Consider the following 23,194-nt stretch of genomic DNA (forward strand, 5'->3'; position numbering starts at 1 on the left):
TGCTGGTCTTTTTTCTTCCGTGCAAGCAACTGGGCGTATACACTGTATTTTTATTCAAGAAGTGTGCGTCGCCCGGCTAGCTCAATCCGTCATTCTACTTCCAGCCACCGAGTGTGACGGACGCATGTAGGATGGGCTCCGTTGGAGCAGCGAAAGCGGCCCGTGCCGCCCGCGGAAACAGGAATTATGCAGCTGCAGATAGCGAGTATCAAATTCTTCTGCCAACTTTGCCTACCGGACGCGTGGTGTTAAATGCTGTTTTTCGTCATGGCGATGTGCAACGTCGCCCCTTCAAAGTCGAGGATTTCCGAGATGCCCTGTCCAAGACCGGAACCCTGCCTGACGTGGTTGCTGTGGGGGCGTATCAGGTTAACCACTTATGGGCGATGACTCTGAGCACTTCTGAGGCAACCAAGCGGCTTCTCGCCGTGAAGGAAATGCAAGTAAAAGGGGGGCGGTGCATGATCATCGATCCTGAGGACCAGGATGTCAAACTTCGGCTGCATTGGATGCTCCCAGGCGTTGATGACGAACACATAAGAACGGCATTTGCAGCGTTCGCAAAGATCACCGGAGTGACCCGTGAACGGGGGCGAGTTCGAGGTATGACAAAAAAAGTCTCTGCTGGAAGGAATGTTTTACTCAAGATGAAGCCAGGTGTTACAGTTGAAGACATCCCTCATGAGCTAAGAGTTGCGTGAGAGCTGGCACTTGTGATTGCGCCTGGTAGGCCTATGCAATGTCTTCACTGTCGCGGCACTGGGCACGTACGGCGAGAATGCAAGATTCCTCGCTGTACGAAATGCAAACTTTTCGGTCACGGAGACGCTCATTGCGTTCGCACCTGCGCATCGGCAACAGGAGCTATGATCGACGAAGAAAAGGCGGAGTTGCAGATGGATGCCGCTGAAGCTGAGGAGGCGGCTAAGGGTGCAGGAGAAGCGGATAAGGCAGCAGTAGCCACGGTCTCCTCACCATCTTTGACGGAGGACACCGAGGCGCCCAATGACAAAGGGGACGAACCTGAACTTCCAGGATCTATGGCAACCAAAAAGCAGAGGACGGCAGATCTGCAGGCGCTTCAAAAACCGAGGTGCCCCAACCTATGTGTGAGGAGGGCAATTGATGACATGGACGGCCGCTTGGCGACCATTAGCGCGCCCGTCAAGCGTCTTCATGCTTTGACTCGCAACGAAGAGGCCAACGAGACTACAACCAGTGGAGAGGAGCCTCCAGCGAAAGCTACTCAGGCCGGGAGGCCCGCTTTAAAGCCGCGCCCGAACGTTTCAGCTGACAGGCGAGTCGCCGCAAGTTCACCTTTACGGCAAGGCCACACCGATCGACCTGATGACCCGGGCGTTAAACAAAGCGTCTAGCAATATGCTTGACGTGAAAGGTAGGCGCCATGCTCTCGGTCTCTTCAACCTTTTGTCGAAATGGCTCCTCTACTTTGTCTGAAAATAGCCGCACTTAATGTAAGGAGATTGGCAGGGAAAAGAAAACAGAGCCAAGTATGTCGACTTATAACTGACTACGACATTGATCTGTTGGCGGTACAAGAAACTAAAGTAGACGGGAAGGAAGAGACCAGAAGCATGGTGCAGCGTTTCACTTCTAGGTATTACGCGATAGTTGCTCATGCAGTGGGTTCGTCGGCTGGGTGTGTGCTCCTCTGTAAATAGCTACCGGGCCTGGTTGTTCAGGCATACGCAACATGCTCTTATGGACGATTTATTGTGCTTGATTATGCTTACTTGCATAGGGAGTGTAGAATAATCTGCCTTTACGCACCTAACAAGGTCGAAGAGGGGGCAGCCGTTTTTGAAAGTTTCGAGCAGTACTGTACTGTCGAAACGCAATTGATATTCATGGGTGATTTAAACTGTGTCTTGGCGGCGCGTGACAAAACAAACGATAGCATTTTCAGAGACAGAAGTACTGAAAGGTTGTCCTCGTTAGTAGATAAATGGAATATTGAAGATGTGGCTGATTGTTTAGAAGGCGAGTGAGATGTGCAATTTACGCACTTTCAGCGGTAAAGCCACGCACGTCTGGACCGTATTTATATAGCGGTAGACCTGCTTCCAAGATGTAACAATTACGAGGTTGTACCTGTGTCATTTTCGTACCACTGTTTGGTAAAGTGTAGGCTAGGCACAGGAAAACGGGACAATGCGTTTGATAGGAACATGTGGAAATTTATTGATAAGTTGTTAAAGTGCGAACGTTTTTATGGCAACATATAAGAAATTTGCAAAGTAGTGCATATTTCAAGAGAAAAGTTACGAGAGCAGTGGGAACTGTGTAAGCAGCAAATTAAAATAAAGCAATTGAAAAGGCTTGCTGCATGAAAAAAGAGGAAAAAATGAAGGAAAAGAATTTAAGAGAACTGCTGCGGAAGCTAATCGAGCAGGAGAGTAGAGCTCCTGGTCTGTGGATTGATGATGACGTAACGAAAATTACACAAAAGCTAGAAGTTATGGAAGAAGAGCATTATCGAGGTGCGCGGTGGCTGAGTGGTTATGGCGCTCGGCTGCCGGCCCGAAAGACGCGGGTTCGATCCCAGCCGCGGCGGTCGAATTTCGATGGAGGCGAAATTATAGAGGCCCGTGTACTGTGCGATGTCAGTGCACGTTAAAGAACCCCAGGTAGTCGAAATTCCCGGAGCCGTTCACTACGGCGTCTCTCATAGCCTAAGTTGCTTTGGGACGTTAAACCCTTATAAACCAAACCAAACCATTATCGAGGTGAGCTGGTGCGTGCCAGAGCCGAGTGGCCGCAGAGTGGCTATGCGACGAACTCGCCGTTGAACTGGGAAGTGTGCGGGTGGGCGCGCTGTCAGTTCAGCGGCAGGTGCTTTTCGCGCTGCGCTTCTTCGCCACCGGTTGGTGTCAAGGCACCGTCGGAAATGAAGCAAACGCCTGCGTAGCCCAACCGACTGAACAAGTGTTTGCGGCGGGTGACGGATACCATTGTCAACGTTGGGTCGCGGAAGGGGTGTGTTCGCTTTCCGGGGAGACCCGAAGAGAAAGCGGCGGCGAAGGAGGGCTTCCTTTCACTCTAAACAAACTGAATAGAGCATAAACATCGCAATTTGCAACTTGCAGAGGCAAAAAAAAGCTACCGCAACAACTGAACATCGAACGGACGGAGCAACAAAAACATCAACGAAACATCAAGTGCTTAGCCCGATGTGGTTGGCATCACTTGGTTACGAGGCAGAAGAGTGGTTGTTGCCACGGAGACAGGTCGTGTCGGCTCGCATTTCCCGCACCGAGATTTCAAGCTATCAGCAGCTGCACCTGTCTGCTCCCGTCTATCGGCAGTTGCTTCTGTGTGATGAGTCATGGTTGTTTGGTATTTTCTAAAGAAAAATAAACAGAACCACACATCGCTCGGTCATCGATAGTAGGCGCCGAACGAGAACGCAGACTAAACCTGTCTTAGCCTAGTTTTGAGCCGAGCGATTCGAGGAAGTTGATCTCGGCAGGCCTGTAGATTCACAGCGCTAAATCAGGTTTTTCTGCGCACTTAAGACATCCGCAAAGTACCTTGATTTTAGACGACACGCAAAAAAAAAAAACGAACTAGCCATGGAATCAGCTGTCTTCCTGCCGGTCGCCATGATCCCGCTATACCACTGCCAGCGCGCTCTCATAGCAAGAGAAATTACCCAGCAGCAAATTTAATTGCAAAACTGAGAACGCTTCTAATTTTCCTTCGTGTTGTTGAGTTTTCAACAAATCTTATTACCAAGATAAAACATTATTTGTTTTATTCATTGCGTTTCTGTTTATTTTTATACCAACATGTTCACGCTTTACCGCTGACAGCGCACCTTCGCGGCAACAAAAGTGAAAATCAGGGAACTTTGCGGATGTCTTAAGTGCGCGGAAAAATCTGTTTGAAGGTAGTGAATGCTATGGGCCGGCGGAGATCAACTTACAAAGAGCATTGGGCTGGAAAATCGACGTAGACAACTTAAGTTCGTGTTCTCGGTCGGCGCGTACTATCAATGACCGAGTGACGATTGGTTTTGTTTATTTCTGTTTACAAAATACTAGAAGACCATGAATCATCACATAGAAGCGAATGCCGACTGACAGGAGCGGACAGCTGTTGATAGCTAGCGATCTCGGTGCGGGAAATAAGAGCCGACACGACCTGCCTCTGTGGACCCGATCACTCTTCTGCCTCGTAACCGAGTGATGCCGCCCACATAGGGCTAAGAACTTGATGTTCCGTTGGTGGTGGTGTTGCTCCGTTCGGTTGATGTTCAGATGTTGCGGTAGTTTCTTTTTTTTGCCTGTGCAAGATGCAGAAATTGCGGTGTTTATGGTCCATTTAGTTTGTTTTAGACAGAAAGGATGCACTTGATTTGATAATTTTGCTATTGTCACCGAGGGGGGAACGAGCTTGTTTCATTAACATCATTCGCTGATCTTCTAATAGATCGGTGGTAACCAGGCAAGTTTGCTTGTATGGCTTTTGTAGATGCTAATTGCAACAGGACCGAAAGTTGAGAAAGTTTGTTCACGTTGGCTGGTACAAAGCGCTTGAATTCTCCACAATGAATTTGTAGACGCAATGTTCAAGTTTGCGTGTGATCCAGAGCAGTGAGGTAGGTAGGAAAGGCTACTGATGTGCAATATGGAGTGATGTTGGTATCGCTGTATTGGGGGAGGGCAGTGTTTGAAGGGCTTTAAATACTTTACATAACTTCTAACAACATGCATTTCCTTTCAGCTAGGAAGAACACAAGTTCTTTTTTTAATTATGGTCCATCTTATCTAAGGCACCCTGTATACAGGCCGCTCCAGTAGGAAAGAAAACGACCAGTTGAAAATGACTAGGATATTAAATACTAGAGAGCCGCCGCGGTGGCTGAGTGGTGGTGGCGCTCGGCTAGTGGCCCGAAAGATGCAGGTTCGATCCCGGCCGCGGCGGTTGAATTTCGATGGAGGCGAAATTCTAGACGCCCGTGTACTGTACGATGTCAGTGCACGTTAAAGAACCCCAGGTGGTCGAAATTTCCGGAGCCCTTCACTACGGCGTCCCTCATAGCCTGAGTCGCTTTGGGACGTTAAACCCCAATAAACCAATTAAATACCTAGAGAAAAAGTAGCTTAAAAGCAGTTGCACTTGTCACACATATTATATGATAGCATAAGAAGCTTGTCGGGCCATTTGGCAATGTCACCGTCTTCTGTCATCATGGGCAAGACTTATAGCCTTGTGTTATCGCAAACCAAGCTAGGTGTCACTTATGGGTCGATAAGAGAGTACTCAAAATTTCCCATAGTGGAGCTGCCCTTGTATTCTTAGTGCTGTAGAGCATTCCCAGTCACGGTGTTGCATGATTTATTATTGTAAAACAACCTCTACTCACACACTATCTCCTTGATGATGTGTCTGTGATGTTTACACATCTTTGTCTGTCAGTGAAGATGTTCTAGTCATTCAGCAGTCATAGTAGCCGCTGCACCTTACTATATTTCTTATGCATTGTTGTACAGTGGTCTCCTTGCAGTAGGTACAGCTTTTAGCACTGAGTGAAACACCTAGCCACATACAATCAAGCCAAAAGCTTATTTCAAAAGCGTGCTTTTTGGGCTTGTTGGTGCGTGTTCATAGCAAGAGAATATAGCGCAGAGAAGGACACTTCTTGTGTCCTGTGCTAATCTGCGCTATATTCTCTTGCTATAAAAGCTTAGCTTTGGTATTTACACATCTTATATATGCCAAAATGTTTTCTAGTCCTGAAAATGCATTATGTACACTGTACCATGCAGTATTTATTGTACAGGTAGCCTCTGTATGAAAACAAGCACTTTCAATTGGAATTTTTTTCTTAATTGCACTTGAAAATGCCATACGGTAATTGTACATCGAGGTAAAGTAAGCTTGCATGTGCAGTGCCTCTTCTGCAATAGAAACACTCGTGTAAAATGCTGTGCCTAAAAAAATAAACGCACTTGCTGAATGTATGATGCAATAAAAAAAAAGCTTTGGTGGTGCTTTATGATTTCAACAAGCATCACAAATATTTCATGCTTTACTCCAGCACTATACTTTTGGTTTATGCATGTTCGTCACACAGGTAATGACCACAGGCACTCCACCAAGCTGGAGTGATTGCGTGGAAGGGGCAGGTGGGCTGACATAAGCATTGGCAAAAGAGAGTGCAGAATGATGCTTTTCACATAATGGGCAAGCTGCTTCAACACCTTGTCCGCCTTCAGGAAGAGACTCTGCAACACGCTGCTGAGTGACTGGGAGTTATACTGGCAAACACACTGGCAATGAAGTGACAGCCGGTGGGGGCACTTGTCACTTCTGGCCGCACACAGGTTTGCCAAAGGCACAACCACATCACACAGCTGCTCACACACTTGCAGATGTGTGTTGTGCACTGACATGAGGCAATTACAGTGGCAACAGGGACAGTGGCTGATATGACTCTCTACGCCGGCATGGTGAGTCGTCGCTATACGCTAGAGTTTCCGCCGCAACTGTCGCTGCACTCTCCCTAGGTACGCCTGCCTCTGGAGACGGGTAATCCTACACAGGCTGAAAATACAGTAGCGCGTTGCTCTTCCCAAGAGGTAGATGAGGAGGGATCCTGTCTCTACGAGGTAGCTGCGGTGTGTGCCTGGACGGCCGACAGAAGTGAGTCAAGACTCAGCAAAACATGACGAATGACGTTTTATTCATGGCAGGATGGGTTTTATATAAAACAACCACGTGATAATCCAAGCCACTAATGAAGTACAGATGCACATAAAAAAGGCCAAATCCAATGCAATTAGAATAAAGCGAAACTGAAACCAAGGACCCAACAGTAGCCACCATTTAGAGGTGGCCCGCTGTTATCTGGGTCAGTGGCAGTGTCCCCAGCACCCTCTGCTTACATGGGCGCATCCAAACAGAGGCTGTGAAGTGCAGCACGTGCGGTTATGATGCGCACTGTCCACTCCCACTGGTAGGGCTCTTCGGCGCACTAACGCAGCGCTCAACCACAAACTGCTTGAGAGCATGTGGCGTGTTGTACAGGCCTTCTGCTTAGTTGGGTCTGTGATGCCACGCCACTGGCGCAAGCAGCCATGGCTCCAGTGGGTAGAAATAGTCTCCTGCATCACAAAAAATGACGTAGTTGAGAATGTCCTTTCTTGGTGATGTCAACAGCCTTACATAAAGCTCTACTATAAAATGGAGATAAAATGCCGGACAAGGCATGATTGAGGTGTATAAGTGAGTACTGCTGTAAGGTCAGAACTTTACCATCATACTGATATAAATGTTGCGCTATGATTGCCTGCACGACACAAGGGCCATCAGATGCATTTTGTCTTGGTTTCTTAGACAGGAAATACCATGCATTTCAACAATGTTATGAGTGTCCTGTGTTTCTCCTGCAATAATAAGCAAAAGGGTGACAATACACTGTATCATTGTGATGGGAAAGAGGACTGCAGGTTTACCTTATCTCAGCGTAAAAGGTCGAAGAAATAAACCCAGGTGGCATGTGGGAAAAAAGGAAACTCTATTGTGAGAAACTAAGAGAAAAGGAGGTAAAAACACAAACAGGAAAGCTGACAATGAGAACACTCGCGACAGACAAAGGAAAGGTAGAAGGACAAAGAGGAACCGTTCACTCAACGTTCGGCGGAACGTTCATCGTCCTGAGTGTGCTCTGTGAAGGTGGTGCGTCGGGCGAGGAGGTGTGGCGGGGCGTTGGCGCAATCAAGTCCTCAGGTCGACGCTCTGGTGGACGACAGGGTCCGGTAGTCCGGGCACGCCGTGGTGGAGAGAAAGGCAGCCCCCAGGTCTGGCAATCCGGGGATGCCGTGGTGGATAGAAAGGCGACCCCCAGGTCTGGTAATCCGGGGATGCCGTGGTGGATATAAAGGCGGCCCCCAGGTCTGGTAGTCCGGGAATCAGCGGAGAAGACCAATCGGCCCGTGTTCTGAAGCTGCCACACAGGAAGGGAACCGCGGTGCCTAGGTCTCGTGGGCCTGGCCCTCGACGACGGCTGTCCAGGTGTGGTAGCCCGGACGTCTGCGGCTAAGGCACAAGTCTGGAAAATCGGGGAGCCAGCAGATCTTCCCCACGTCCGTCGCCGACCGCGTTCCAACCGTTCTCCCTTCCACGCGCTCTTCGCCACGTCTCCTTCTTTTTTTTTCTTCCCCTTCAGCGTCTTCGCCCGCCGCAGTGTTGCGCTAGCTTCTGACAAAAGCCCCATTTTCAGAGTTTTTTCCATAGGAAAATATTACAACGTGGGGCAGCGGCACACAAGACAGAAGTTGAAGACGCGACGAGAAGACACTGGTCACTGTTGAGCACGCATCACATCACATCACCCCACACACGCACGATGAACGGCCCCAACGGTTCTCACAACCTCAGTTCGGACTAGCAAACACTGAACGCACGGCAGTCAACCAAACATAAGAGGACACAATAGAACACAACAGGGGAAGCCCCGGAACACACTCACAAAACATCAATACATTGACCATTATGTACCAGAGTTACAGGATGGGAACACTTCTGTCATTCATGCCCGGCTCGAATAGTCAGCACCAACATTCGCGGACCCTTTGATATGTTCAATATGAAAAGTGTACTCTTGTAGTACAAGGCTCCAACGCAACACCCGGCTGTTTAAGGGCTTGGCCTGAGCCAAGTATGCCAAGGGCTGATGGTCCTTTTGAATAGTGAACATGCGTCCATAAAGGAAGATGTGAAACTTGTCTACCGCCCAAACTAGCGCAAGACACTCTCGCTCTATAGCTGAGTAGCGCGTTTCTCGGGGAAGGAGCTGTCGACTCGCATAAGATACGGGATGAAGGGTGCCGTCGTACTCCTGCAGAAGGACCGCCCCGAGACCGGTACCAGAAGCGTCCGTGCGGAAAATGAAATCTTTTGCGAGGTCAGGCGCCTTAACAATTGGTTTGGATGTCAGGGCTTGTTTAAGCCTGTCAAAGGCCTGTCCTCGTTCTGGCGTCCACCATACACGGTTGCCTTCCGTCTTCCCCGTTAACTCGACTAAGGGCTGAGTGAGATCAGCATAGTGGGGAATGAGACTGCGGTAGTAGCCAGCCAAACCGAGGAAGGACCGAACTTGCTTTTTTGTTTCGGGTCTCGCGGCAAGTTGCAGTTTTGCCACGATAGCATCTATCGGCTGGATAGCTCCATCACCCAACGTATGCCCCCGAAAAATAACGCGGGTCGCACCAATCTCGCATTTCTGAGGCTTGACTGTAAGATCAGCCGCTCGAATGCGCCGAAACAACTCTGTCAAGGTGCGCAAGGGTTGCTCCCAAGTAGCGGTTGCGACTAGGACGTCATCTATATAATGAACTACATCTGGAAGGCCTACTAGGAGTGATCTCATAAGGCGAGTGAAGATAGCAGACGCGGTCCTGATCCCAAAAGGCGTACACCGGAATTGGTAGTGTCCTGACTGAGTCGAAAAGGCAGTAATAGGTCGAGATGTTTCGTCGATAGGAACCTGCCGGTAACCCTTTGTGAGGTCCAGCTTCGAGAAGTAGTTCTTAGTGCCAACGTCCGCGGACATAATGTCCGTCCTCGGGATGGGTTCGGCGTCGGCGACGAGCACACTCTTGATACGCCGGAAGTCGACACATGTGCGGTATGTGTTATCCGGCTTCTTCACAAGGACCAAAGGTGAATTGTATGGTGAGTAGGAGCGTTCAATGACCCCCAGAGCCAACATGTCACTAACTTCCTTTTCCACCACATCCCTCATGGCAAACGGTAGCGGGTACTGAGGAGTATTGATAGGTTCCTTTGTCGTCAGGTCCAAGCGGCATTGAAGAAGGTTGGTCCGCCCTGGAACCTCCGAGAATATGTCACCGTACGAAGCCAGCAGCGAGTCCAGCTGGGCCGCCTGGGAACTGTCTAACGCATTAGACCTTTTGATGGCTTCAATGCCGACACCCGGCTTCGCAGCGAAGGTAGGTATAGGTTGCTCCGACTCAACCTCTTCCATGACGACGAATGACGACGCTTGGAGAGCCGTCACCGGCTGACGCTCTTCATACTTTTTTAGCATATTGATATGAGAATGTTTTTTCGCGTGGCCGACCTCAAGCCAGTAATCAAAGTCGTTCTTCCTGCCGGTCACAATAAAGGGGCCTTTCCAATGCATTAGCAATTTGTTTTGCGACGTAGGCAAAAGAACCAGCGCGCGATCTCCAACGCAAAGGTGCCAGCGGGTAGTGCGCCTGTCATAATATAGTTTTTGCGACTTCTGTGCCTTCGCCAAGTTGTCATGCGCGAGTCGCAACGTCTCTTCTAGCCTCGCTCTCAAGTCCAGCACGTACCCATATGTGGTCCTCGCTGACTCGCTTAGCTGACCCGCGGTCCAGAGCTCCTTGAGAATCGTCAGAGGTCCTCGAACTTGTCGGCCGTAAATTAATTCAAACGAGGAAAAGCCCAGGCTAGCCTGAGGTGCCTCCCGGTACGCAAAGAGCAGAGGCGCGAGGTAACGGTCCCAAGCTTTGGGCTATTCTTGAGGCAACTTGCGGAGCATGCTCTTTAACGTCCCGTTGAATCGCTCCACCAAGCCATTACGCATAGGGTGGTATGGTGTGGAAGACAGATGCCCGATTGCAAGCATTCCATTAACTTCCCTCATTAACGAAGACGAAAAGCTCGATGCTCGATCACAGAGGACCTCCCTTGGAAAACCAATCCGTGAGAATATTTCCAGAAGACCCTCTGCCACCGTGGCCGAGTCGATCGCAGGTAGAGGTATCGCGTCGGGATATCGTGTTACAACGTCCACCAACGTCAGTGTATAGCGGTTTCCCTTGGATGAAGTGGGGTGCAACGGCCCAATCAGGTGTACAGCCACTCGCTCAAATGGTGTATCGATGAGCGGTAGACTACCCAGGGGGGCTCTTCCTACCTTCCCTTTGGGTAGTGTCCACTGGCATGCGTCGCAAGACCTTACGAACCTCTTGATATGCGCCTGCACTCCTGGCCAATAAAACTCACCGAGCACCCTTTCAGTGGTCTTGCGGATGCCCTGATGGCCGGAGAGAGCACTTTCATGCGCAAGTGCTAGGACTTGATTACGCAAATTTTGTGGTACCACAGCCTGCTGTATTGTTTTTCCTGGACAACACTGGAACGAACGGAATAAAATTCCGCCCTCGAAATGAAACGTATAGGCGGTGTTGTTCCTGCTTGGATAAGTCTTGCCAATTTTGCTCCGACACACATCCAGTGTGGTGTCCTCCTCTTGTTTCTTTCGGAAGGTGGGACTGGACACCTCCCACGCATTGAGGGATTCATCCCTGTGCGCCGGAGCAACCTTCGCCGTTCCCAGCATGGCAGAGTTTTCAGTCTCTCCCGTCCCCTCAGGGACAGTCAGATGTCTTGGCGGCCCCGTGCCGTTGATGGAAAATGGCTCCTTAGCGCCTGGCACGTTCCCAATAATGACGTCGTACAGTGGGGCCTCCAAGCACGGAGCGATGGATTTGGCCGTGAAATATGGCGACGAGATGAGGACCTCCGCCTCTGGGACCTTCAAACTACTGCCATCCGCCAGGAGTAGAGTAGCTCTATCTCCCGTAAGAGCTGCTTCGGGAACCAGGTCCCTCCGCACACGATACTGTTAGCGCCGGTATCACGCAAAACAGAAACCGGCTGCCCAAACAGCTCGCCTGCCTGCACAGGCATGCTGACACTGAATCCATCCGGCCGGTAACCCACATACACACTGGCGACATCAGGCCAAACTTCAACCAAGGGCCTGGAAAGATGCATACAACAGGCTGACACCTCGCGGTCTCCTGGGTTCTTGCGCCGGCAAGACTGTGCATCGTGCCCTTGCTTGCGGCAGACCATGCATTACGGTTGTTTCGGCCGCGTCCTGCAGTCCGAAGCTTTGTGTCCCGCCTTATCGCACAGAAAGCATCGCACCTGTGTCTTGGATCCCGGAGTACTGTCCCTCGACGTCCGGCTGTTGGGTTCCACCTTCTCCTTGAAAATGAGCAAATTAGTTTGCCGCTGAGCCTCCATAAAATTATCCGCAGCTACTGTGATCTCGTCGACTGTCTTACAGTCCCGTTCACGAATGAATATCGCAAGCCTCGCGTGGCAGTTATTCAGAAATAGGGCGGCTAGTGAATGATCAGCCAGAAAACTATTCGACTGCCTGGGAACAATTCAAAAATGAAGTTAAAATGGCAGCGATTGAAAGAGCAAGCATCAAGCGTCGAAATGAGATGAATAATGAAAAAGATCTTCAGCGCCAACGGGAATACTTGCTAAACGTAGTGATTTTGGAGCCTAAAAAAGTGGCAGACGAAATAAAAAAAACCAGAAGTGAACTTGAGTTGATAGACAATGAAAGATATAAGGCAGCTATGATTCGTGCCCGGGGCGAACGATTATGGCTTGGGGAAGCACCGAATAAACGCTCTCTTAGTGACGAGAAAAGGTATGCATCAAAAAATGAAATCAAACAGATCCGCTATAAGAACGAGGTGACGGGCGAGCAGAAAAAGATAGAGCAGGCGTTCGTGGAATATTATCGCGAGTTGTTTAGCAACGTTACTCGTGTAAGTGACACTTTCATTATTGAATTCATGACTTATCTGCCAAAGATAGCACACGATGTCAGAGACAGCCTTGAGGAAGAGATAAATGTTCGCGAAATCGAGGCCGCTATCGGCGAATTGCCGGCAGGAAAGTCCCCGGGACCAGACGGCTTGGGAGCCACATTTTACAAGGTTTTCGCCCATCAACTGGCATGTGTGTTACACCGCGTTATCAATGGGGCGTATAAAACAAGGCAAGTGCCACCGTCCTTCAGAGCTGCTCATGTCGTTTTGATCCCTAAGACGGATGACTGTGACAAGCTGCTGTCAGTAGGTTCATACAGGCCTATCAGCTTTACGAATACCGATTACAAAGTGTTTATGAAAGTGCTCGCGAAGCGGCTGCAAACGTTGATCAAACACTTAGTTGGGCCGCATCAAACATGTGGCATCAAAGGGCGAACGATTTTCACGAACACTCACGTAGCAAGAAATGTGTTAGATTGCTGCGACGACATGGACGGCCAAGTTGCCATGTTGCAACTAGATTTGGCGAAAGCTTTCGACAGGGTGTCACACGAGGTCCTCTTCTGCGTATTGAAGCATGCAAATGTAGGCAACACAATTTTAGACGGTGTAATGATGGCCTATCGAGATTGCTGTACCCAGCTCATAATAAATAAGTCAGTAACAGAAAGAGTCCCAGTGCAATCTTCAGTAAGGCAAGGATGCCCACTGTCTCCCCTCTTGTTTGCTATATATATGTCGAACCCTTTTGTTTAGGCGTAATTCACCAAACATCAATACGAGGCTTCAAAGTGCATTCTACGGAGGTAAAACTGTTGGCGTAGGCTGATCACATAGCCGTATTTTGTCAAGATCGCGAGAGTGTTAGAAGTGGTCAACCTTGCTAAGGCTTTCTGTAAGCTAACGGGCTCAGAGATAAACTGGGAAAAGAGTGTTGGTATATGGCACGGTAACTGGGACATCAAGCCAGAAAGGTTTGCTTGTACGACATGGACAGGCACACCTACGACGTACCTCGGTGTGCCTTTCGAGCACTACCAGGAACCCGCAAGGTACTGGAGCGACGCAACGGAAAAAATGAAGGAGAGGACAGGAAACTGGCAGGGTCGCGACCTTTCAATGTTTGCGCGTGCCTCTGCTTGCAATTTGTTTTTAATCACTAAAGTTTGGTATGTGTTGCAAGTGCTGTTTATGTCCCGCACAAATGTGCAGAAAATGCATCGGGTTTTTGCTGTGTTTGTATGGGGCTCAACATGGGAGAGGGTGAGTCGTGCCAACCTTTTTCGCAAAGTCCGTGATGGAGGCCTAGGTCTTTCTCATTTGTTTATCAGACAGATTGTGTCGCGTTTTTTTTTCTGCGGGACCAAAGCGACAATTTTTTGCGCACAGTCATACAAGTGCGACTTGCTAAAGCGCTCCCTGAATTTATTGTGGCTACAAGTGATATAAGATGTCGCCGTGTGACTGGTTACTTTCATGAAGTTGTTGTTTCTTTCCGCATGTTGCATGCAAGGTTTTCAATGGATATACCTATGTTCTGTCACGAAGAAGAAACTGTACGCGGACTTAATTGCAAATCTACTGCCGACACCATTGTACAGGTCTGTTTACTGTGGTGGCCCAGGAAAGGACGTTTTAAAACGGGTTAGAAAAATGCCGATGAGACCTTCTGTCAAATCCTTTTTCTTTAAGCTGCACACGAACACATTACCTGTAAAAGCGTGGCTAGATCAGAAAGGGATATTTGTACCCTGGACAATCAACTGCTTACTCTGCAAAAAACCAGAAAATATTGAACACGTATTTATTGACTGTTGGGACCCTATATTCCACTGGGACATTCTGCAGCGAACCCTTAAGAAACAACTGCCAATAACGCCATACGGGATCCGGTTTCTCCCCGTTAAATGTGATGAAGGCATTCCCTTTGATATGTTGATGCTACTGGGCCTCCACAGTCTGTGGCAAACCCGAATGGCAGTCCACCATGCTGATGTTACTGTTCACTCTGTACGCGAAAACTTCATCCAGCATATGATCTACATGAGAGAAGTCTATCAGGCGTTACCTGACCCCCCTGAGTGGATTAATGTATTTGATGATTTGGTGTGCCTGAAGATATTTTAACCCTACTCCTCCAACCGAAGACTGGCTGGTGTGTTTTGTCTGTACATTGAATGTGATCATACCGGTAATAAAGAAAAAAAAAAAACCCGGCTAGCTCAGTCGGTAGAGCATGAGATTCTTAATCTCAAGGTCGTGGGTTCGAGCCTCACGTTGGGCGCGCTCATTCTTTTTTTTCTTCCGTGCAAGCAAGTACACTTATGAATGGGACTCTTCTTGCGGCACTCCTCGTCGCCCGGCTGGCTCAGTCGGTAGAGCATGAGACTCTTAATCTCAGGGTCGTGGGTTCGAGCCCCGAGTTGGGCGCGCTCATTCTTTTTTTTCTGCCGTGTAAGCAAGTGAACGTATGAATGGGACTCTTCTTCCGGCACTCCTCGTCGCCCGGCTAGCTCAGTCGGTAGAGCATGAGACTCTTAATCTCAGGGTCGTGGGTTCGAGCCCCAGGTTGGGCGCGCTCATTCTTTTTTTTTCTGCCGTTCAAGCAAGTGCACGTATGAATGGCACTCTTCTTGCGGCACTCCTCGTCGCCCGGCTAGCTCAGTCGGTAGAGCATGAGACTCTTAATCTCAGGGTCGTGGGTTCGAGCCCCAGGTTGGGCGCGCTCATTCTTTTTTTTTCTGCCGTTCAAGCAAGTGCACGTATGAATGGCACTCTTCTTGCGGCACTCCTCGTCGCCCGGCAAGCTCAGTCGGTAGAGCATGAGACTCTTAATCTCAGGGTCGTGGGTTCGAGCCCCAGGTTGGGCGCGCTCATTCTTTTTTTTCTGCCGTTCAAGCAAGTGCACGTATGAATGGCACTCTTCTTGCGGCACTCCTCGTCGCCCGGCTAGCTCAGTCGGTAGAGCATGAGACTCTTAATCTCAGGGTCGTGGGTTCGAGCCCCAGGTTGGGCGCGCTCATTCTTTTTTTTCTGCCGTTCAAGCAAGTGCACGTATGAATGGCACTCTTCTTGCGGCACTCCTCGTCGCCCGGCTAGCTCAGTCGGTAGAGCATGAGACTCTTAATCTCAGGGTCGTGGGTTCGAGCCCCAGGTTGGGCGCGCTCATTTTTTTTTTCTGCCGTTCAAGCAAGTGCACGTATGAATGGCACTCTTCTTGCGGCACTCCTCGTCGCCCGGCTAGCTCAGTCGGTAGAGCACGAGACTCTTAATCTCAGGGTCGTGGGTTCGAGCCCCAGGTTGGGCGCGCTCATTCTTTTTTTTCTGCCGTTCAAGCAAGTGCACGTATGAATGGCACTCTTCTTGCGGCACTCCTCGTCGCCCGGCTAGCTCAGTCGGTAGAGCACGAGACTCTTAATCTCAGGGTCGTGGGTTCGAGCCCCAGGTTGGGCGCGCTCATTCTTTTTTTTCTGCCGTTCAAGCAAGTGCACGTATGAATGGCACTCTTCTTGCGGCACTCCTCGTCGCCCGGCTAGCTCAGTCGGTAGAGCATGAGACTCTTAATCTCAGGGTCGTGGGTTCGAGCCCCAGGTTGGGCGCGCTCATTCTTTTTTTTCTGCCGTTCAAGCAAGTGCACGTATGAATGGCACTCTTCTTGCGGCACTCCTCGTCGCCCGGCTAGCTCAGTCGGGATTCGACTTCCGGCCACCGAGCGTGACGGACGTGTTTCGATGGGCTCCCGAGGAGCGGTTTCAGCGGCCCAGGCGGGCTGCGGTATCAGGTGTACAGCCAAGCAGAACGAGGATTATCAGTTGGTTCTGCCACATCTGCCTACAGGTTCGACAGTTTTAAATGCAGTTTTTTTGCATGGCCACACTCAAGCGCGGCCTTTCCCTGTTGAAAATTTCCGATACGCTCTATCGCGTTTGTCACTGCTGCCGGAAGTAGTTGCCCTCGGTGCTTATCAAATGAATCACGAGTGGGCGGTAACATTCAAGGACGAAGAAGGGAAAAAAGATTTTGCAGGCCGAGGCGTTCGACGTCAAGGAGCACCGCTGTGTGGTCATAGATCCAAGCAACCAGGGCGTCCGGCTGAAGCTGTATTGGCTACTACACGGTGTGCGCGACGACGACTTGCGGTCGGCGTTGGCGCCCTTCGGAAAAGTGACCGATATAGCTAAAGACAAGTGGAAGGTGAGCGGCTGCGTCGATAAAGCGTCGACAACGCGTTCCGTAACGCTCAAGTTAAACGCAGGCCTTACTATTGAGGACCTTCAGCACCAGCTACCTGTCGCCGAGGATGTCGCCCTTGTTTACGTCCCTGGTAGAGCTCCGCTCTGGCTTCGGTGCCGAGGCACTGGGCATATAGGTCGAGAGTGCCGTGTGCCGCGCTGCGGAATCTGCCGTCGCTTCGGCCACGACGAGACCCAGTGTGTGCGTACATACGCGAGTGTGGCAGGCCCGGCCCGGAAGGATGAGATGGCAGAGCACCTGATGGATGAGGTAGACGCCGCGGAAGCCACGCGTGAAGGTGGTATTGAAGGGGCCTCGAAGGACACGCCCCCTGATCTCCCCAAGCCGGATGGAACGCCGAATGCGGACTGTGGCATGGTGGACGTAACGCCCGACGATGCTGCGACGACAGACGTAGGGAAGCTACGCGACGTCTCGGATGGAGAACCAGATTCCCATTCGCAGCAGAATACCGCATGCGAAACGGAGGACGTCGACATGCCCCTGAATTCGAGCGTGCCAGCAAAGCGGGCGCACGGCGACCGCAACGGAGAAACCATCAAAGACGTGGACGGCAACGAGGAACCCCCGCTAAAGACCCTTCAAGTACGGCGGCCGTCTTTCAAACCGAAGCCTAATGTGCCACCTGACCGGAGGACTACGGCTGCAACGCCTCCGCTGTAGCGGGGGCGACGCTTCAAACACAGCAGTGGTGTCTCGGTCGGTGACCGAGAACAGTGTCTGCCTGGAGTCACCTTCCGGCTACTGCGACCTGCACCTGAACAGCGCGAGAGAATTACGGACTTGCAACACGACTTCCTGTAATTGAGACGTGAGTAACTTCATCGGCAACTTCCACATGCTTTCAATGGCGGCTAATCTAGAAAGTAGCCTACGGTCCGCGACACTGAATGTGAGAGGCCTTTCCACGCGACGAAGACAGAAACAGCTAAATCGTCTTTTATTAGATAACGATACCGATCTGCTGCCTGTCCAAGAAACGAAAGTTGAAAGTGTAGAACAAACTGAACGTATGATTGAAATTTTCCGTAATAGGTACAACGTGTGCGTTTGTCATGCGGTGGAAAAGTCGGGAGGTTGTGTTATCTTGATCCGTAATTCTAGCGCAGTAGTGGAATCCGGGATAACGTGTGATTCGGGCGGCTTGTTGTCTGTGATTTTCTTTTTCCTGGAATAGCATGGAGAGCTGTATGTGTCTATGCACCGAATAGATGTCGTGAACGTGAAGCTTTCTTTAAAAGTATTGAATCATACGTGGCGTGCGAAAGGAGTGTTATATTGCTTGGAGACTTCAATTGTCTGCAAACCGGAAGACAAAACTACTAAGCAAGCTTCACGGGACGTTAGTGCAGAACTGTTACTGCAAATCGTTAATGAAAATGGGCTAGAGGACATTGGCATTGAGCTGACACCAGAAGAACAAGCAAATTTCACGCACTTTCAAGGTGTTTCTCATGCAAGACTTGACCGCATGTATGTCCCTGGTGAGTTGGTGCCAGTTTGTAGCAGTTGTCAGATCCGATATGTAACCTTTTCTGATCACTCTTTGGTAATGGCCACCTTTGGTAGACAGGAAAAAGGTGCAAAATTCAACTGGGAGCTATGGAAATTCAATTAGAAGTTATTGCAAGGCGAAATATTTGTTGCGAAAACAAGGGATAATATCAGCGAATTGTCGCTGAGAACATCGGGAAATTTCAAATATGAATTGGAACAGTTTAAATGTAATCTTAAATTCGCCGCGATAGAAAGAGCGTGTGTACTGAGATACAATCAAAGACAACCAGAAAAAGAGCTCCATAACCAACTAAACAAGATGTTAAGCGCAGAAAGCTTCAAGCCGGGATCGTTCGCGCAAGCAATAAAAGAAATAAAAAGTAAACTAGAAGTTATTGATGAAGAGAGGTAGCGCGGCGCGGTGATAAGGGCACGTGCCGAGAGGCTCTGGCAGGGTGAAACGCCCACAAAACGAGCGCTGAGCGAAGAAAAGGGGCATGCGATAAAAAAGAGATAAACAAAATTTGTTATCGCAATGAAGTTACCAGTGAAAAGGCGTTGGTTGAGCGGGCCTTTTTCGAATATTATAGAGTTACTTAGCCAGAAACTAAATGCTATTGACAACTTCAGAGCCGACTTTCTTCCGCTCATGCCTGTTCTTGATGATGACGTCAAGCAGACTCTCGAGAGACCTATAAGTGTGTCAGAAATAGAAGCAGCCATTGACGAATTAGGTGCAAGTAAGTCGCCTGGGCCGGACGTGTTTGGTGCCGCCATATACAAGATTTTAAAGCTGAAATGGCTTCTTGCCTACAGCGCGTGATAGCTGAATGCTATGAACACAACATGACCCCTCCGTCTTTCAGGATTTCTCATATATTATTAATACCCACAACTGAGGACCCTGTTACGTTACTCTGCGTCGGAAACTACCGTCCTATAAAGTCTAACAAATGTCGACTATAATATATACATGAAGGTGCTTGCCAGGCGGTTATAGAATGTTATCACGTCACTCGTAGGTCCTCACCAAATATGCGGCATAAAAGGCAGGTCAATTGTCAGATATACACACAGCATGAAGTGTCCTGGAATGCGACGCAATGCATGACCGCGTAGCTATGCTGCAATTAGATCTGCAGAAGGCATTCAACAGGGTCGGACACGATATCCTGTTCGCGCTTTTGGAGCATGTGAACGTCGGCTGTGTCATCACTGACGGCGTGAAAATGGTGTATAAAGAGTGTCTCGCCGAATTAGTCATAAACAGTGATTTAAGTGAAGGCATACCAGTGCTGTCTTCTGTCCGACAAGGCTGCCCAATCTCGCCCCTCCTCTTCGCCCTTTACTTGGAACCATTCTGTTTGAGACTCCTCACGGGACCAAACTTTCGTGGGTATACCTTCTTTGATGCGGAAGTTAGGGTTTTGGCCTATGCAGACGACATAGCAGTGTTTTGTGCCGACCAGGACAGTGTGCGTGAAGGTGTTAAGGAAACCACGGAGTTCTGTAGGCTGTTGGGATTCATGGTAGCGTGACTGGGCCGGAGAAGAGACGAGGTCGATCGGAGGAAGAAAACTTTGAAAACTTTATACAAGGACTATTTACATTATGTACAAGTACGGGCAACTGAGAGTGCTTTTTAGGAGTCGGGAGTCTCTGGTACCTCTAAAGAAGGGGGCTCTCCTCTGGTATCAAACCAGCAGCTCCTTAAATACTCTTCGTATTCCCCAGATCCCTAGCTGGGGAATACAGTTCGAAGAATGATGTCCAATCACACGATGGCACTCATGGTACTACCCACGGCAGGGCGGTCCTGATGCTTCTTCGTAGCTCGGTCGAGGAAAAGGAAACAGGACCCGGTCACGTTGTCGTCCCCGGACTCCAGGCGCCCGCGCACGTGCGTCCGGACCGCTCCCATGTTGACCCGGAGGGCACCTGCATGACACAGGAATGCAGGCTGTCTCCCAGCAGCTGTCGAAAGATCTTGTACTGGTGACCGTAACGCGGAACCTCTGTCGAAGGTGCGGCACTCGGGCAATTGTTCAAATCCAGCGTGACTGAAGGGGACCACACTGATACCGCACTTCGTCGTGGCGAGGACCGGAACGAATACGCTTATGGTCGTCGCTGGCATTCCTGTTGAACACGGGGGGACGCTATTGTCGAAGCTGCTTCCGGCATTCCTGTTTGAACACGTGGGGACGCTATTGTCGTCATTGCCTCCGGCAGTCCTGCAGTCACGTCTCCCCCAGAGGGCTCAACCACACTCGCGGTGGTCTTCAGGGAATCCTCCCCAGGCCCAGCTTCGCCGAATTCCACAGCAGGAAGGAAGCGCGAGCACAACAGCACCCCCACCGCCAGATATTGCGCCCGGAAGATGAACTGCTCGCACGTAGCTCGGCTGACTAGGCGTGCCAAGAACCAGATGCTCTTTGGGAGTCTTCTGATGACCTTCAGTGTCGAAGCTCGGCATCGCTTCCCCTCGTCAGATGGCCGTTTTGGGAAATTCTCTGCAATGCTAGCCAAAAGGGATCACAGACGCCAAACCACACCTGACAAAAGCACGTGCCCTCAGAACCCACTCATCCCGCCAGACCAAAACTCAGGGCCAAAACTGCACTTAGCAAAAAACTTCAACTAAAACTTGAAGAGATCAAATGTTTTGCCTCCCGACGAGTAGTATTTACAGGGCACCTGTCCAAGGCGTGTGCTCCCGCTCGAGACGCACTTGGATAGGAAAAAAAAATTCGCTAAATTAAATCAAGTTGGTGCTTAGAGGGCTCGCGGTACGGGAATAGTTGACTTGATTTGGCCGACGTGGCGTTCAATTTTGCCCGCCCCAATACCTAGTGTCACGGTGCGTTACACCACTCGCTCTTATCATTGGCCGAAGTATGGAAACGTACTCCTAGGTATGGTACCTGATTATGAACAACATTACTGCGAAGAAAGTTGGAGGTATGCGCTCTCCATTAGGAAGACAATATAAAATAAACCTCCAAAACTACAAATTTTGGGGACATCCCCTTTTGTAAAATCTTTACTAGCTAAAATGCTCGGCTTAGCCCGTCGGCATTTGCGTGGAGCTTGCCTTTCTTGTAGCGAACCTCGAAGCTGTGGTGCTGGAGGGCCGGGCTCCACCTCAGTAGACGACCATTTTTGGGCGACATATTGTGCAACCAAGTCAAAGGGCAATGGTCCGTTTCTACAGTGAAAAGGGACCCGGAGACGTAGCATGCCAGTTTGTCTTGCGCCCAAACGAGGCATGCGCATTCTTTTTCAGACGTGCTATACGCCTCTTCCCGCGTGCTGAGCTTGCGGCTCAAGTAAAGGACAGGCCGTGTGTGCTTTCCTGGCAAAGAATAGCGCCTAACCCGCGGTCGCTGGCATCACATTGTATGAGAAAGGGTTTCGAGAAATCTGGCGCAGCAAGTATTGGGCGCTCGCTTAGGGCCGTCTTCAGACTCTTAAATGCCTTCTCTTTCTTTTTGCCCAAGAAAGATTGGCAGGCTCACTTTTTCTCAGCGCGTCGGTCAGGGGGCTGGCTAAATCAGAGTAGCCCTTTACGTAATGCTGATAATAGCCTGCTAGGCCAAGAAAAGCCCTGAGTTCCGATTTTGTGGTTGGGTGACGGTACTCCACCACGGCAGCCACTTTAAGTTCTGCAGGTCTGCGTTCGCCTCGTCTAACCACGTGCTCAAGATAGTTAACTTCAGCGCACCCCAGGTGGCATTTTCCCGCCCTTACCGTTAAACCAGCCTCAAACAGTCGGCTCAACACAATACGCAGTTGTTCAATGTGCTCCTCCCAGTTTTGTGAGAAAACGGCCACGTCGTCAAGGTAGGGGAGAGCGAAATCTGCAAGTACCCGCAGCACCTGGTCTATTAACTTTGAAAAATAGTAGGGAGCATCTTTCAAGCCGAAGCTCAACATTACAGGGCGAAACGTGCCCGCGGGGGACACGACTGCTGCGTACCCGCTGGCGGGCTCAGTGAGTGGTGCCTGCAATTACCCACGAACTAAATCCAGTGTGGATATATATTCTGATTTAGGGACTTTCAACCCTCTCCTCGATGTTCGGAATGGGGTAGGTCTGGTCTACTGTGATTGAATTCAGTCTCCGGTAGTCCACGCAAGGGCTCGGATCCTTGCCTGGAACCTCTACAATAATGATTGGTGACGTATAGTCACTTTCACAGGGCACTATGACGCCAAGTTCACACATACGGCGGATCTCCGTCTCAATGATTTCTTTTTGTCTTGGAGAGACACGGTACGGTTTGCTCCTGATTGGCTGTTCGCTGGACAGCTGAATGTCGTGTTCGACGAGGGTTGTTTTTCCTGGCTTGTTTGAAAACACCGCCTCAAAGTCGCGGACGACATTTTTCATGTCTCTTCGTTGATTTTCCGACCAACGTGGCTCTCTGTCGATTGAATTTAGCAGCTCATTCGCTGCCTGCTCGTCCTCATGTATGACATAAGGTACGTCTGAGATCTCTTCCTCTGGCATGTTCAGCGCCATAATAACCATGGCCTGACGCTGCACATAAGGCTTCATCAAATTACTGTGGATTATTCGATTGTGTTTGTTCTTAAATTTGACCTCATAGTAGGTGTCCGAAAGCTTGGACACCACCTTAGCTGGCCCCTCCCATTGCACCTCAAGCTTGTTCCTTTTTGACGGACGCAGCAAAATCACCTGATCACCAGGTTGAAAGGTGCGCTTGCGTGCCGATTTGTCGTAGTACACTTTAGACACTGACAGCGCTGCTCTGACACTTGCTTCCACGAGGCATCTGGTTTTCGCAAGTCTTTCCAGTAGTTTCAGGACGTATTTC

The 23,194-nt window shown here is 49.9% G+C and overlaps 10 non-coding genes and 1 pseudogene across 10 annotated transcripts; all 11 read left to right on the forward strand.

Annotated features, from left to right (window-relative positions):
- The first annotated feature begins 14,813 nt into the window (after window positions 1-14,813).
- On the forward strand, window positions 14,814-14,886 carry TRNAK-CUU (transfer RNA lysine (anticodon CUU)). Its single transcript has one exon. It is a non-coding gene; the product is annotated as a tRNA-Lys (tRNA).
- Window positions 14,887-14,959: 73 nt separating this feature from the next.
- On the forward strand, window positions 14,960-15,032 carry TRNAK-CUU (transfer RNA lysine (anticodon CUU)). Its single transcript has one exon. It is a non-coding gene; the product is annotated as a tRNA-Lys (tRNA).
- Window positions 15,033-15,105: 73 nt separating this feature from the next.
- TRNAK-CUU (transfer RNA lysine (anticodon CUU)) lies at window positions 15,106-15,178 on the forward strand. Its single transcript has one exon. It is a non-coding gene; the product is annotated as a tRNA-Lys (tRNA).
- A 74-nt stretch (window positions 15,179-15,252) lies between these two features.
- On the forward strand, window positions 15,253-15,325 carry TRNAK-CUU (transfer RNA lysine (anticodon CUU)). The gene has a single exon. It is a non-coding gene; the product is annotated as a tRNA-Lys (tRNA).
- A 74-nt stretch (window positions 15,326-15,399) lies between these two features.
- On the forward strand, window positions 15,400-15,472 carry TRNAK-CUU (transfer RNA lysine (anticodon CUU)). Its single transcript has one exon. It is a non-coding gene; the product is annotated as a tRNA-Lys (tRNA).
- A 73-nt stretch (window positions 15,473-15,545) lies between these two features.
- Window positions 15,546-15,618, forward strand: TRNAK-CUU (transfer RNA lysine (anticodon CUU)). Its single transcript has one exon. It is a non-coding gene; the product is annotated as a tRNA-Lys (tRNA).
- Window positions 15,619-15,691: 73 nt separating this feature from the next.
- TRNAK-CUU (transfer RNA lysine (anticodon CUU)) lies at window positions 15,692-15,764 on the forward strand. The gene has a single exon. It is a non-coding gene; the product is annotated as a tRNA-Lys (tRNA).
- A 72-nt stretch (window positions 15,765-15,836) lies between these two features.
- On the forward strand, window positions 15,837-15,909 carry TRNAK-CUU (transfer RNA lysine (anticodon CUU)). The gene has a single exon. It is a non-coding gene; the product is annotated as a tRNA-Lys (tRNA).
- Window positions 15,910-15,982: 73 nt separating this feature from the next.
- On the forward strand, window positions 15,983-16,055 carry TRNAK-CUU (transfer RNA lysine (anticodon CUU)). The gene has a single exon. It is a non-coding gene; the product is annotated as a tRNA-Lys (tRNA).
- A 73-nt stretch (window positions 16,056-16,128) lies between these two features.
- Window positions 16,129-16,201, forward strand: TRNAK-CUU (transfer RNA lysine (anticodon CUU)). The gene has a single exon. It is a non-coding gene; the product is annotated as a tRNA-Lys (tRNA).
- Window positions 16,202-16,333: 132 nt separating this feature from the next.
- Window positions 16,334-17,519, forward strand: LOC144120204 (uncharacterized; annotated as a pseudogene).
- The last annotated feature ends 5,675 nt before the right edge of the window (window positions 17,520-23,194 follow it).

Source organism: Amblyomma americanum, chromosome 2 (assembly GCF_052857255.1).
Source record: "Amblyomma americanum isolate KBUSLIRL-KWMA chromosome 2, ASM5285725v1, whole genome shotgun sequence".
NCBI classification, from domain to species: Eukaryota; Metazoa; Arthropoda; class Arachnida; order Ixodida; family Ixodidae; genus Amblyomma; species Amblyomma americanum.